At 39.0% G+C, this 16,576-nt stretch overlaps 1 protein-coding gene across 1 annotated transcript in view; it reads left to right on the top strand.

Annotated features, from left to right (window-relative positions):
- The first annotated feature begins 703 nt into the window (after positions 1-703).
- sh2b3 (SH2B adaptor protein 3) overlaps positions 704-16,576 on the top strand; it is a 125,921-nt gene continuing 110,048 nt past the window's right edge. The window contains exon 1 of the mRNA XM_057830955.1: positions 704-1,063. The gene's annotated coding sequence lies outside the window, so the exon portion shown is untranslated. The remainder of the gene's footprint in view (positions 1,064-16,576) is intronic.

Genomic DNA, 16,576 nt, shown 5'->3' with positions numbered 1-16,576 from the left:
GAATAATAAAGAGAAAAATGTCCTAGCCAAAATGTGGCCCAAACTCAAATCAACATTACTTCAATCAAAAAGTTGCTTCAATTAAAAAAAAAAGTAAAATAAAAATAAAATAAAATAAAATAAATAAATAAAAAATAAAAATTAATCAAAGAAAAATAGCTCTCACATGCATTTTTTTGAGTTTCAAATTTATTTTTGCATTCAAACACATTTAGTTTCATTGAAGCGACTTTTTTTGGTTGAAAATATATATTTTAATTGAAGCTCCTTTTTTTTTATTATTGAAGCTATTTTTTTAATTGAATAATAAAGACACAAATCTACCTCTATATTTCACCGCATAGGGGATACAAGTTTTGACTGGGGTAACTACATTGGCACGACACCGGCGGGCGTACCAAATTCAATGGATGACGATCTTGGCGAAACGTATTGCCTAAGCAGCCTGATTTAGAATTCCCCTCAAGAATGATGGGAAACGAAAAACGCTCATTGTCAACTTATTATGTTAAATATTCATGTAAGTTAATTTTATTGGTGACACCGCGTTTTGAAAGTCATCAACATATTGTGCCCCCCCCGAGCCCCAAAAGTCAAACTCCGCCTATGGTAAATTGTGAAGAAGAAGAAAAAAAATGCATCTCCTCCAAATCGCATGCCGAGCTTTTATTTTTGTTCAAGCGGAAGCCGGAAAAGGTTTTGTGAAATGTCTCACCCTTGACGTGGCGGTGCATTTTTTTTTCTTTTCTCTTTTTTTGCCGCTGAACGGAAACGAGGGTCGCGACTTTTTTCCGCGTCAAGTTTGTGCCTCAAACTTTTTTGTCTTCTTTTAAAGCGGAGACATCACCGCGTCAAGTCACAATGGAAGCCAAAGAGAGCCTTTTTGGCACTTCTTCCTGCAGAGCTCGACTCGCTCTCTAGTTTTGTTTTTTGCTCCTTCCCGCCGACGCCACTTTTGCGACCAACTTTTTGATGCCTTTTCGACACATTTCCGTAATGCGAAGTCCAAACTGTGGTGTTGTCGTCGTGCTGCGGTGGGTGCCCGTCCGAGATAACGGAGAACGTGAGTACTGTCATGTTTTGCATTGAAATTCAAATGCTTCAACAAACTTCATGTCTTTCCACCACATGGCACCCTGGGATGCGTCCACGTTCTATACACTGTCTCATTTTATGTCCTCAACTTTGGAATGTGCAGAAGAGACATTTAAAAGGAAACGCACAAGTTTTCTGGCATTGCTTCTGAAGTCTTCTGCTTGACATAAACTTGGCACAATTGTGTGTTGACGTATTTTTTTAAGTAGTTGAGGGGGGAAAGTCCTTGTTGTGACGCTGTCATTGAAAATTTGACGCAAGTCTGGTGGTGGTCACCATGGCAATGACGCAACATGGCACCACTCTAGCAGCACAGTTTATGTTGAAACTTTAGTGGCTTTAAATAGGTGCAATAGTGGGCATGATAATGCACGTCTTGGGCGTCACAGTTATGAGTTTTCTGCTTAATTTCATGCTTGGCCTTATTATTTTGGATTTAACACGTTGTATGAATGTTTTTTACTGTAATAAAATCCTTGTGCTTGGTAATAAATAAAGAGCAACACGGTAGATGAGTCATACAGTTTAGTCATAGGGTGCCCAGATCCCAACTCAACAAATGTAGGACAAAGACAACATCTGTGTTAAACAATGCAGGATTCCAGTGCCTCCAAATAGCCTAAAGTTTTCTTTCTTGCTTTCTTTCTTTCATTAAAATAAACTTTATATTATGCACTTTGTAGCTATGGCTTAGATTAGAAAATATGTTAAGATCAATCTCGGGAATCAGCTGTGGCACATTTCGCAAATTTACTTAGATTTTGAACAGTCCCTCAAAAACAGTCCAATGTTAACGGTTTATTACACTCAAAGTGAGGTAAACTGTCAGGGGAAACATACATAACGTAAAAGGAAATTTCAAACATTGTGCATTTAAACACAAAACATTTTATTGTTTAAGCTCCAACTAACTTACTGGTAGACATCATTGTATAAAAAGTAGGGTTGTTCCGATCATGTTTTTTGCTCCCGATCCGATCGTTTTAGTTTGAGTATCTGCCGATCCCGATATTTCCCGATCAGATTGCTTTTTTTTGCTCCCGATTCAATTCCAATCATTCCCGAGAATTTTTCCCGATCATATACATTTTGGCAATGCATTAAGAAAAAAAATGAATAAAACTCGGACGAATATATACATTCAACATACAGTACATAAGTACTGTATTTGTTTATCATGACAATAAATCCTCAAGATGGCATTTACATTATTAACATTCTTTCTGTGAGCGGGATCCACGGATAGAAAGACTTGTGACTTTGTATATTGTGACTAAATATTGCCATCTAGTGTATTTGTTGAGCTTTCAGTAAATGATACTGTAGCCATGCCCAAATGCATGATGGGAAGTGGAACCATGACTGTGCGTAGTGCTACCAATTGATATATCTTCTCTGCGTTGGGAAATAACATAAGGTGTTAAGAAAAAGATCATTTGCTACCTTGCTTCCCCACATTGCTTCCCATGATATTTCTAATCGTAGGGAGAGGGATTGTAAGGCTTTAGCCAATGAAAAAAAGGCTCCAAAGGCTGCCAAAATTCACTCTATTCAATTTACGCTGCCTTTTATCGCTCTATATAGGTAAAACGGCGCCATTACAGATTGAGCGCGACAATGCGTGAGTGGGTCGTGCAACGCATGCATTAATTGCGTTAAATATTCTAACGTGATACATTTTTGAAAAAATTAATTACCGCCGTTATAGGGATAAATTTGATAACTATACCTTAAGCCTAAACTAAAGACTCTGAATGAGTGTAACATATTATGTCTGTAACGTTAAATACAATTAGAAAACGATTTAATTAAAAAAAAAATATATATACAGTATATTGAAAAAAAAGGCATGGCCGATATCTTTTTGCCGATTCTGATACTTGTTGATTTGTGAAAATGACGTGATCGGACCCCGATCGATCGGGACATCTCTAATAAAAAGTACTAGTTGGGTGGTGGGGGAAATTATTCAAGATCGAATGCTATGAACAAAAACAATTATTATTATTATTATTATTATTCATAGATAGCCCAGTTTTAGCTAAATTAACAAATGTATTATATAAATACACTACAGACCCTAAGGCGTTCATTTCAATAGATTATAAAATTAAAGTTTCAATGAGTTCAAAAATATTCAACTTAGACTTTAACAGAGTAGGCAGCCAACTGTTCTTTCAGCTGTCCTTTAATTTGTGTGTGTTTGGCTTAGTATTTTGAAAAAAGAACGCCTGCGCAACTCCAAAACAAATAGCTATTATGGTAAAAGAATAACATTGGATTCATGTAGAAGACATTGTGAAGCCTGGCTATAGCCATATTATAACGTTACGGAATATACTGTATTTTATCACAGTGAACCTTTAAAGCAAACAGTAATTGTAGAATTATTTTGGCCTATATCATGCTCTGACAACTTGCACAAAGTGCACTGAGTTGTTCCTTCACTTTTCTCTGCCGCAGTAGTGCCGTGAAAAGCCCTAAATTCCACAAACATGATTGTGGAGCCGAGGGAAAACGTAATTCTCTAAGTTTACGTTTCCTTCACTTATTTGGCACTCGTTTATCTGAATCGAGTAGAATAGAATAGAATAGAATAGAATAGAATAGAATAGAATAGAATAGAATAGAATAGAATCCTTATACTGTGCATGTACTGTTACCCTGTTAACCTGCAAAATTGTGGCAGTTAAGTGAATTCAATACTCCAATAATTCTCAGTGTGGCACACCTCTAATGTACGCACACTACTTCTATTCATATACTTTTATGTTCAATATTTCTTGATTTTTAAAGAATGTATGGTAAATGCACATCCCATTGCTATTGTGCAGTGTTAGGACAGTAACAACTAATGGTACAGAGCTGCCTGCTAGATTCACACACACAAAAAAATGCATGTTACTGAGGCCAAAACCTTTTTTAGTAAAGTACATTAGTTAACCATATACTGCATGTTTTTAGTTTGGTTAAATTTAACTCATTTACTGCCATGGACTGAAATATGATTATTCACTACCCATCCTCCTAGTTCAAATGGGTTGAGTGTCTGTTGCTGGTGAATGAGTTAAGTTTTAAGTACAATACTTTTGCAATGAATTTTGTAGAACTGTTTGTGTTCAAACATTTACTAATGTAAAATTTAGCTTTAAAGTGTGACATTGGCACCATAAGAATGGAGCAGCTTTCCCCCATTTAAAGGCATTGAACTATGTTGTTTTTAGGCAATGTTGATCAATGGGAAAAAAAACGTCTTGACATTCTTAATTGGTCAATGTTAGTACTGGATGCTTGTCATATACTCGAGGCTATGTGTTTTGCTTTTACAAAGTTAAAAGCTAAATATACGAACATGAGCATTGTGTGACTTGATAAAGAATCTTCTGCTTGTTTTGCAGCTGGCTGTCCATCAGTACTGTAGCCTATACAGCAATTTAAGACTCATTAAACTAGCGATTCATCATGTACAGTAATTTTGGGATGCTATTGTGTCAGTGTTTCTGTATGTGCGCATTTGTATGTTTGCTCCTTGATTTTGGTGGCACTCTGAATGACCAAATCAATTCAACAACATTATAAGTTTCCAAACTGTTTGTTGTGTAAAAGACATTTACAAGACACTCTTGGTGTAGACCCGGGGTATCAAACTCATTTTGGTTTGCAGTTAGCATGCACAGCAATAAGATCTCAAGTGAGCGGCACCAGTATACAGTGGTACCTCGACATACGACCGCTTCACCACGCGACCTTTTCGACATCAGACGTAAAATTTGACTCGCCATGTGTTTCTACACCCGACGACATGCTCAAAATACGACGATTTATGACAGAAATCAACATGGGTTCCAAGAATGTTAGTGCAGGTGGTGAAAAAAGTAAAAAGGTGACGCTAACCATTTAAATGAAGATGGACATGATAGAAAAATATGAGCGTGGTGCTCAGCAACATAAAGCAAGGAGCATTTGGCCCATCAAATCAGCACCAGAAACGTAAAACTACCGAACCTGATTGTTTACTGTTAGTAAGAAGTCTTAAGTGGGTTAGAAATGTGTTTTTGCCAAACTTAGACTAAGCAGAGCCTCGGTGAAAAAGCGCTGCTGCTGCGAGGACACACGTGGACGTGCACAGGGGTGTGTTCGTCCAGAGTGTTCGACCCAAACACTCTCTATTAAAGGGAAGAAAAAGTGCTTTTTGGGACAGTCTCAGTGAAAATGTCAGTGCTCTAAACTCATCAATGAATGGATGAAGCATGCATGGAGTAGACAAGTGTTTTAAATTCACACAAAACATTCTGTACAGTACTATTAAATAAAACATTCTTTCACTTGACCCCAATTCACATGGTAAGTCAATGCTGAAGGTCATCACCATATTGCAGACGTTCTGAAGTGACGCCCAGGAGATAGGGGAATAGACTTCAATATCAGTTGACGGGACACGGGGCTCGAGGCTGATCCGTAGGGGGCCTATTTTCAAAAACTTAAAATTCAAATACTTTCAAAACCAAAGCCGCTAGCAACCTAAAACCAAAACAGGCACCTCCCTTAGGTATCTATACGTCTCCATGAGCAGCGACATCAAAAAATTAAAGTCGTTCCCTAATAAAATCCAGATGAATCTTTTTTTTTTTATATAACAAAACTTAAAATGGCTATAAAATTCTCAAATTTTACACTAGATCCACAAAAACACCAAATGCACAGACAATCACCTATATTTTCAAGATCAATAGCAATATTTAACATGTCATATAAGTTTTTGCCCAAAATAGCGACTTAATTTTTTTTCATTTAGTCATTTAGTTTTCAACAGCTAATCATCTTAAAATTATCTTAATGTTACTCAAAAAAAGCTAAATTTGCATTTTTCGGTACAAAATCACAACTTATTTAAATTTAATTCCAATGTTACTATTGCCTCAGCATGTCTTGCAGGCTATCTGGCCCTTGTCGTTTTTAGATTGAAATGTCACATAAAATAAAACACGTGCACTGCGATTTTTTCCCCCCCGTATGGACGCAGAAATATTTAAATTACTAATTTTTTGCCAAAAAACGGGCAGTTAGCTGAAAATTACCTGATCATTTCAATGTAAAGTTACACTATCACGTATGGATACAACATCACAAAACAAAGCTTTTTAAGCGTACATCTCAGAATTTCTCAGAATTTCTATTGAAATGAACGTAAAACAGTCTACATTCTTGGTGAAAAGCAAAAAAAAAAAAAAAAAAAAAACCCCAGGCACTTGTTATTCATTTTACATATTTATTTCAAGCTAAAGTTACGCTACTGTGTATACTAGTAGATACAACGTGACGGCCGTCACAAAATAAAGAGCTTTTTAAGTTGAAAGTTCTTGTAAATAAATGTGTAAATCCCAGAATTTCTATAAATATGAATGTAAAACAGTCTAGATTCTTGGTTATAGCAAAAAATGGGCAGTTATCATTAATTTTATGTAAATATTTAAGCTAAAGTTATGCAGATGTTTTCCCTACCCATTTTTTTCACAGCATTTATAAGTGCATGCATGGTGCTATTTTATATAATAATTACCTTGAATCCTCGACTGAATCACTCTTGAGACACTCCTGCCTGCTTGTATGCAGTAAAACTTTGGTCCTTTTCCACCTAAATCCGGCGTTTGAACACAACGTGTGTTTACATTTATAGCAGTAAAAGCTGCATGATGCTCTGCCTGCCCCGGCCCCCTACCGGAAGTACTAAAGTATAATACTAAACCACAGCAAATGGCAAATGCACATGTATACGTTTAAATACTGCATTATTCATTTACAGTATGCTTGGTGCGGTTCAGTTAAGAACCAGAAATGGAAATCTCCAGATATCTTTTCTCCCGATATTAGTGGGCGTGTAGGAATAACGAAGAAGGTATGTACTATAATAAGTAGGGCTGTCAAAATGATTGCGTTAACGGGCGGTAATTAATTTTTATAAATAATCACCTTAAAATATTTGACGCAATTAAAGCACATGCCCCGCTCAAACAGATTAAAATGACAGTGTCATGTCCATTTGTTTTTTCGCCCTCTGCTGGCGCTTTGGTGCGACTGATTTTATGGGTTTCAGCACCATCCATGAGCATTGTGTAATTATTGACATCAACAATGGCGAGCTACTAGTTTACTTTTTGTTTGAAAATTTTACAAATTTTATTAAAACAAAAACATTAAGAGGGCTTTTAATATAAAATTTCTATAACTTGTACTAACATTTATCTTTTAAGAACTACAAGTCTTTCTATCCATGGATTGCTTTAACAGAATGTTAATAATGTTAATGCCATCTTGTTGATTTATATATATATTATATATATATTATCTTTATTCCGGAATCTCACAGTGGGTCCATAGCACACACACACCAACAAAGAAAAAAAAAAAAAAAAGAATACCGTACATACGGAGACATAATAATAAAGTGACTTGAAAAAAAAAAAAAAAAAAAAAAAAAAAAAAAAACAACAACAACAAGGAAGCACTGGCAATCAGTGCACAACAAACAGGCTTTTGTTCCAATGGCACCACAGGCTCGAACTAAATCTAAAGCTCATTGTAGGGTCTGTTAAATTCATTATAATATTATTTCCAGACTCATTTAGCCGACACATGAAGCTGTACATCAATTTTCTTAAAAGCGCTTTAAATGTGGGTAATCCAGAGCTAACAAATAATTGACTGGCGCTGTACCATCTAGGCACACGCAGTAACAGCCTCAGGGCATCATTGTAGGCTACATTTAGCCTCTGCATGGATTTAGCTGTGTACCTTGACCACAGGTGAGCTGTGTAAAATGGTGTGCAGTATGCCTTAAACAGCGAGGTCTTAACGTGGGGGGAGCACATAGAAAATCTTCTTTTGAGCATATTTGCCTGTGCATAAAGTTTACAACATTGACGATGAATATCCCTGTCATCCGACAAGTCTTCAGATATGAAGTGGCCGAGGTATTTGGCTTCATTGCAAATATTCATAGCTATTTTGCCAAGAAAGAACTGAGGGAATATAGCCGCCCTATCTTCTTTAGAACGGACAATCATGATATTACTTTTCTCTGCGTTATATTTGATGTCAAAATGATCACCAAATTCGGAACATATCGAGAGTAACTCCTGCAAGCCAGCACTGCATGGGGAGAGCACCACCACATCATCTGCGTACATAAGATGGTTAATGACAGTGTCTCCTACAACACCTCCCGTATTACACTTATTGAGTCGGCTGGATAAGTCGTCCATGAAAACATTGAACAAATATGGAGAGAGAATTCCTCCCTGTCTTACACCATTACCTACTTTAAAGCAAGCAGAGACCGAGCCACCCCATTTTATGCGAACAAGTTGATTTGCATACCAGAAGGCCAGAATACGGATTATGTATTTGGGCACCCCTCTTTTTGCTAACATAAGAAAAAGTTTGCTGTGATTGATCCGGTCAAAGGCTTTCGATGAGTCAATGAAGCATAAAAACATTGTTGAGTTTAGGCTTCGATATTTAAATAATAGCTCCTTCAGAGCAAATATACACATGTCGGTTCCATGTTTCCTTTTAAACCCGAACTGATTGTCGCTTGTCGAAATAAATGAAACAATTCTACCCAGTATGATTGACTCTAGAACTTTAGAGAGCACACTGGCCAGGGCAGGTCTGTAATTATCTTTACTATTGATTTTACCAGCCTTGTCTTTTAAGATAGGCACAAGTTGTACTGCCATCATAGAGTCAGGTAAGATGCCATGCTTAAAAAACCCGTAAAAACACAAGGCAAGAAGAGGGATTATTTTCTGACTGGCATTTTTTAAATGCTCAGCTGTAATACAATCGGCACCACCAGCCTTATTGTTTTCTAGTTCAGTAATAGCTTTGTGGATTTCATCCGGGGTTATCACTAAAATCTCACTGAGGTCAACATTATCAGGTATGTATATATCACTCTTAATACAGTTAAACAGCTCATAGTCGTGCTGTCTCCATAATTCCGCAATGTTATTCGAGCCACATACTCCGTTAATGTTAAAAGGTAAGGGAGCTTTACAATTATTCAATATTTTCACCTCTTTCCAAAAGTCACAGTATCTATGATTACTAAGTTTGCCAGCAAGGGAGTCTGCCCTCATACTGGCCTCATTCCTACTAATAAAACGTACAGCAAGCTTAAACCTTGCATTTGTGCGCTTTTTATTCTCAAAAAGAGGCCCACATCTAATTCTGCCAGATGCCGCCCATTCTTTAAAGGCTTGCCTAGCTGCTGAGTGAAGTTCAACCACATAAGAATTCCATCCAGGCTTGGCATGATGAATTTGCCCATTATTGTTATTATGTAAAGTTTTACCAGAGTCATATAGGCATTTAACGATGAAATCATACAAGCTGCACAAATCTTTGCGATGCTGTATGTTTTTGCAGTTTATATCGCAACATAGTAGAGTTTGCTTTGGTAATAACACGGAATCTAACAACATATCCGTTTTTAAGGTGTACTTGCTGATTATCTCATTTGTTAGGGCTGACCAGTTAAGTTTACTAAAGCTGGCTCTGCTTTCGTCTGCGCTTATCATTGGTATTTTCTCCACTTTGACACACATTAATAACGGAATATGGTCAGATGTAGCTAGATCGTAGCAAATTTTCATACTCATCAGTGAGGCATGGGCATCTGCCGTGGATACGCAGTGATCAAGCCAAGATACAGTATGCCACACATCACTAATGTACGTGTAGCTGTTTGCAGGCAATAACAGTTTGCTGGACATAAGCAGGCTATTATCATTGCAGAAGTGTAGCAAAAGTTTCGCAAAATTGGAAGACCCATCAGAGATGTCTGCATTATAATCCCCTACCAAGAACACGCTGGTTGAGCCACATCTGTCAATAAAAGCATTAATACACGCCAGTCTGTTACAGTATTCGTCCACATTGCTATATGACTCATAAGGCGTGTAGATATTAATAATAATAAATGATCTCTCCGTGCTTTTAAACTCAATGGCTATCGCCCAGTCAACATCAAGTCTTAACACTGACACAACTGGGTCAAGTGTGCAACTCCACAGTATTGCTACGCCCCCAGGTATTCTCCCACGCACGAACTTGTCCCTGAGATCGGTCGTTGACTCTCCAGCTCCGTGGAAGTTTGGATGCAGCGCATTTAGCCCATCAAGTTCTTGTTTGGCTAACCATGTCTCCTGTACGCAGAGAATATCACACTCCTCTAATAGCTTGTCTACAACAATACGTCGCGATTTGTCCGCTGCACTTTGCCCAACGCGCAGGCCACGCGCATTATAGGACACAATCCGTATCATAGTTACGCGGATACGAGCGCTGGGGCAGCTATACCCGGCATCCGATCATCCTCGGCTGGAAAGACTATGGGCTTTCTAGGCTCAGAGTAGCGGCGTATAAACGTCCCAGCTGGCCATAGCCCCGGATCATACATATCAGCCACTTCCGTACACTCCGCAGTTACCTGAAAGGAGCTGAATCTGGTCTGGGCGGTCGCGATCTTCCGGCAGATGACCACTCGAACCTTTTTCTCAGCCAAGTAATCCTTAAGTGTATTGGCGTCAAGTTCAGGGTCAAACCTAGTGGCGAAGATGTTCACCAACTTAGTTTTGACCACCGCGATGGTAGAGCACGCACCGGTGCCGACGATCCCCAGCTTCCTCCTCTCCCGTCTGGCAGGCGCCCCACCGGTCCGAGCCTCGGGTCTGGCGGCTCCTCCAAGTTCGGGAGTTTCTGTTGGTCTCTGCCGCCGTCTTCTTACCACCTCGGACCATTGTGGACGTGAAGTGTCGGTGTCCGCTTGCTCCTGCACGTCGATGGTATTCGTTGTTGTTGCCACAACGGCATCCGGTTGTGGGTAGCCATTCTGGCTAACGTTATGCACGGTTTCAATCGCAGATACCCGACTGGCAAGTGATACAGTCACATCTCGCAGCTTTTCACAAGCGCTCGTTTGAGCCTCGATGGCACTTTTCACCCCGGTCATGTCCGAGTTCAGCTGTTGTATCCGTCCCAGTAGTGAAGAGACGTCAATGTGATCGTAGCCGATAGGCGGTAGCTCGTCCAGGTGATATGACACAAAGCGTGGTATGTTGTCCCCATATTCGTTTAGTAACCTCAGACAGGCTTTAATATTGTTCGAGTCTTTTTGCGGTCCTTTGTGTGAGACACAGCGTTGCGTGGTGGAAGGGCACAGCTCAAACAAAAGTTTCTTGGAAGACTCGATCCACTCCGTGCTGAAATAGCTTGTGGCCAACATGACAATATCATCATGGCCCAGAGTTCTCATTTTTATGACGAGGAAGTTTAGCAGTCCTCTACTATAGTTTTACCGCTGGTTGTTCGGTAGATTTCAGGTTTAGCTCGCGGCGAGACTGCAGCGGAACGGCCTGCCGGCGGCGCCATCTTGCTTGCTAGGCCCTGTACTTCAAACAAATACAGTACTTATGTACAGTATGTTGAATGTATATATCCGTCTTGTGTCTTATCTTTCCATTCCAACAATAATTTAAAGAAAAATATGGCATATTTTATAGATGGTTTGAATTGCGACTAATTACGATTAATTAATCTTTAAGCTGTGATTAACTCGATTAAAAAATTTTAATCGTTTGACAGCCCTAATAATAAGACATAGTGTGACGTCACACTGTAACCGATTTCAAAACCTATCGTTTGCAGAACGAATTCACTTGTTAACGCAATTTTTTAATCAAATAAAAAAGCTATGCAGATAACTCACTTCAATCAGGGCACACTCCCATTTTATCAATGAAACAGCTGAAAATATTAAGAAAATTACTTGAGCGCACTGTCACGTTACTGGATTTCAGAGCATGTCTTAAAAGTGCTTTACAGATTTCTTCAAAAGTGAGTGAAATGATTGAAAACAGATCTTACTACAAAGTGACAAAACCAGTAATACCTCTGCCTACTTTGCTACTGGATTGCACTGTTATTGTGGTATTACATGACACTACTCAGAGCCAAGATGAGGGGGTTTTATTGAGTGCAATAAGCCAAATGAAATGTCGTTGTATCTGTATTCAAGCACTCAAGAAACATGGAGATTGTGCTGTTGGTTGATTTTTTTGAATAAGAAACAGGATGTCCGCCGTGACTCTCGGATCAGCCCACGTGACCACAGCCTCATGTCTAGGGCGCTATCAGCCGTCATCTCTTCCTCTCTTCTTGGGGTTTCCAAGAACTCCGGTGACGAGACCACGAGAAAGGACTGACCCACAGCGGGGCTGCAGGAGGAGCAAGGGAGGAAAAATGGGATATAGCGTGTGCGTAAGAGAGGCAGTGAGGGATATAATTGCTGGACTGATTGGAAATGGAATTTAAAAAGGAAGAGCCAAATTAGAGTGGAAATATCATGGAAGAAAAGATACTTTGTGCACTGAAAAGTAGTTCAATTTGGAGTTCAAGCTATTATAACACGCGGCATCAGTAGATTTTATTAAACTTCAGCTCTTAAAAGGCAGAGGACAACTAATTTTTTTGAGGGGGTGGGCACCTATGTTTTTTTTTTTTTTTTTTTTTAGACCTTCCCAGATGGCTACCATAGACTTCAAATAAGGGAAATCCTGAATATTATTCATCGAAGCTGAAATTACATGTTGAAGATTCTGGTTACGTAATACAACCTACCATAAAAAGAATACACAATAATGTTTATACAAAATGACATATTTTCTTAAATTACTGTACGACCTGTACACTATACCTGGATACTTTATACTAAACACTACCACCCCCAACCATCAAATTGTGTGCATTATTCTCAAAATGACTGCATTCGAGGTTTGGGCTAGCTCTCCCTTTGCTCTCACCCTCATAAAACCTGCCCAGATGTGTTTAACAACTCATATTTTTCTCCATAAATGAACTCCTTACTTAATGCATGACCTTCATGTCCCTTTCAAATTAGCTGCTTTCGGGCTATTTGCTAATGTTACCTCTCCAGCGTCAAGCCATTTGTTTCCACTTAATTACAGCATTTGAATACAGAATGAGTTAATTAACACGAGTGTCACGGATTGTATTGAGGGTTCCACTGTCTGTCTGGAGCTACCACATCTTGGTTTAGAGTTTGGGGTTTGTATGCATTGTGAATTTTCTAGGGGAAAAAAATGAACAAATTTAAAACAAAAACACACATACTGTAATTTTTTGCTAAGGTTCAAGTTTGTTTTGAGGCTAAAACTCAAGTGTCACTTTCAAAACAGCCATAATGACAGAGTGTTTACTGTATACTTGGGTGCCTTTACTGCGACGTGTCCTTCCACCGCAATCCTGTTGTTGGGGAAAAATGTTGATTACAGGTCAGGTTTACTTGCAGTGGTGCTGGGGACTTCGTTGGAGTTGAGGACTTGTGTTTGCATGCCGGTGTTGTGGATGATTTTCGGCTTGGGGATGCGGTCAGAGAAAGACGCCCAGATTGTTTGTCGTTTAGTCACAGGATGGTTTGCCAGGCTTCACGGGTACATCTTGACATATTTTTTCACCGAGATTTACTGTCTGCGAGTTTTTGTTTGGCAGAACTGCAAGTCACAAGCTCAGCGAGAGCGTACGTTGTCACAAGTACTTGTCTATCTGTTAAATAAAACACTTATTGCATACAGTGAAACCTGTGAGAAAGAACTATCTATCCAACTTGAAACATCACTACACATCTGTAAGCTATTTTGCTAATAAGATTTGGTTTTATTTGCCATACAAGTGGCGAAAGAGTTTAACCCTTTAACACATAAGCCTATTTTGGCCGAATTTGCATGCCTTTGATGTTGCCTTTATATTTCAAAGAAAAAATTGTTCACAATGGCCAGGTTGGGTCCCTTTTTTCAGGAAACCATAACCACCATGTCCAAACTGTTGTGTTCTTCACTGACCAATTATAATCAACATTTTGGACCCAAAAAGACAAAAAAATCCCAAAATCTTTTTTCAAAATTTGTCAATTTGATATCCCATTGACAACCAAACATGCTCGACCAACCATTTTGAAGCTTGATAATATTTATTCAACTTGTTAGCATAAACATTCAATAGAAAAAGATAAGACTGAATAGTTTTATGTTTGACAATTCAACACAAACAGCAGGTATGGTCACAGGCGTTTTTGGCCTTTGTACATACTATTGTCAAAACAGGTTATATACAGTGCAAAATAATAATAATAATAATAAGAGAAAAAAAAAAAAAAATATATATATATATATAAAATAGGGCTGTCAAAATTATCGCGTTAATGGGCGGTAATTAATTTTTTTAATTAATCACGTTAAAATATTTGACGCAATTAACGCACATGTCCCGCTCAGACAGTATTCTGCCTTTTGGTAAGTTTTACAGCAAGGCTTTTTGTGCTGTCTAACTGCGAACTCTTGTGGTCGCTTTGCGACATGGTTTATTGTTTTCTTGCCAGTTTAATATGGCTGCACGACGTCTCGGGCTGACGCCTATGTTGTAATGTTGTGCTTATATGATCCTTGGACAAGATTTGTCCGTAAGTATGGTTGTTGTAAAGAATGTACATATTATGTTACTAAGCGAAATGTTATATTTTTTGTATGAGACGCTTTTTGTTTATGTTTAGTGAACCTGTATAGCGTGCTAAGCTAACGTTGTTGCTAATGCAATGCTTGTGTACTTTTTTTTGTAGTTTTACGTCTAAAGAGGACAATGGTTTGAGGCCATTTTATTAATAAATCAGATGAAAAAGGAGGAAGTCTGATTATTAAGGCGTCGTTCACTAGCTGTCTAGCTTTGGAAAAAGTAGACGCTTCGGAGTGAGGACAGCATAGACAGATTTAAATGACAGTAGAGTGAAATGCCCACTACAGTCCTTATGTACCGTATGTTGAATGTATATTTCCATCTTGTGTCTTATCTTTCCATTCAAACAATTTATTTTACAGAATATATATATAAATTACAGAAAAATATGGCATATTTTATAGATGGTTTGAATTGCGATTAATTGCGATTAATTACGATTAATTAATTTTTAAGCTGTAATTAACGCGATTAAAAATTTTAATCGTTTGACAACCCTAATATATATAATATATATATGTATATATGTATATATATGTATATACATCATCTAACACAAAAAAGGGTTTAGACTGAGGATATCTCTTTGTGAGGTTAGGTGTTGTACCAATCACCTTTATCAAAAGTATATACATGCAATCAAGCTTCTCGATCACACACATCTATATACAAATTGAAAAGATTGATAATGAAGAAAAAAAATCAAATATAACCTTGGGAAAAAGGTTTTAAAAAATAATGACAAGTAGTTCAGTGTATTTTTTTCAGGCAAGCGACTCAATAAAGTTTTTTTTTTTGCGACTAAATAAAGTTTCCTCTTGAACAGGACACAGAGCTACGTCACACATGTCGCACAGCCCACTCTTCTGCCGTTTGCGCGCTGTCACTTCTACTCGCCGAGACGCTGACTCATTCAAAGAAAACAACGACAAAAACGTCTCATCCTCTTCCTTGAGTTAATGAAATAATGCATTAGCTTGCGCTAAATTTAGTTTTCGATACATTCCGCACGTTTCAAAGTTGCTCGCTCAATTCAACCGGCCGGTGCTCGTTTCGCATGCCTCCCTTTGCTTAGGTGGCGCCTCGCTCGGCAATTTATTAAAAATGTTCACATTAGGTTCGTCCTTCTTGACCTCACAACGGCTCTTGGGTTATGTAGTCTTTCGTGCTGCTTTCGGTTTTGAAAAAGGACAAGAAATGATGGAAATATGGAGATAAACACATGGTTCATGCAGCGTTTTATGTCACGGCAAACTTGGCAAAGTTGAGGTGGACCAAAGTGCGACCAGGAAACGGTAGTGGAGTGAAGGGTTTTTATTGAACAATGGCGATGGTTATGGCTGTGGCTGGGCTTCAGGCTGTGGCTGTTGTTCAGGCTGTGGCTGTGGTTCAGGCTGTGGCTGTGGTTCAGGCTGTGGCTGTGGTGGCTTGATGGGTGGTTGTCCTGGTGGCAAATAACAAGATTAATCAAGAGATCTAGGAACGATTGTCAAACACTACAGGCGTAGTTGGCAGATGTACAACTGGTGATTGGCAGAATCATCTGGCACCTGCTTGCTGCCCGGGCCGCTCCTTAAAAGCAGTGTTGATTGCGATGAGGTGCAGGTGCACTCCCAGGTCTGCCACACCCAGCCTGCCAAGGTTGAACTCATGCCACATATAACAAAGTGTAACAACAATAAAAGCCAGTAGAGGGGAGTGTTGGCCAGGACCATCACAGTACCCCCCTCTCAACGGACGCCACCGGGCGGCCTGCCCGGCTTCCCAGGGTTGGCAGCATAAAAGTCCCGCAAGAGGGACGGGTCCAAAATAAGACTCCGGGAGATCCACGACCTCTCCTCCGGGCCATAGCCCACCCAGTCCACCAGAAACTGGAAACCACGGCCGCGAG

Source organism: Corythoichthys intestinalis, chromosome 3, assembly GCF_030265065.1.
Source record: "Corythoichthys intestinalis isolate RoL2023-P3 chromosome 3, ASM3026506v1, whole genome shotgun sequence".
NCBI classification, from domain to species: domain Eukaryota; kingdom Metazoa; phylum Chordata; class Actinopteri; order Syngnathiformes; family Syngnathidae; genus Corythoichthys; species Corythoichthys intestinalis.
This window is presented reverse-complemented; position numbering and strand designations above follow the sequence as displayed.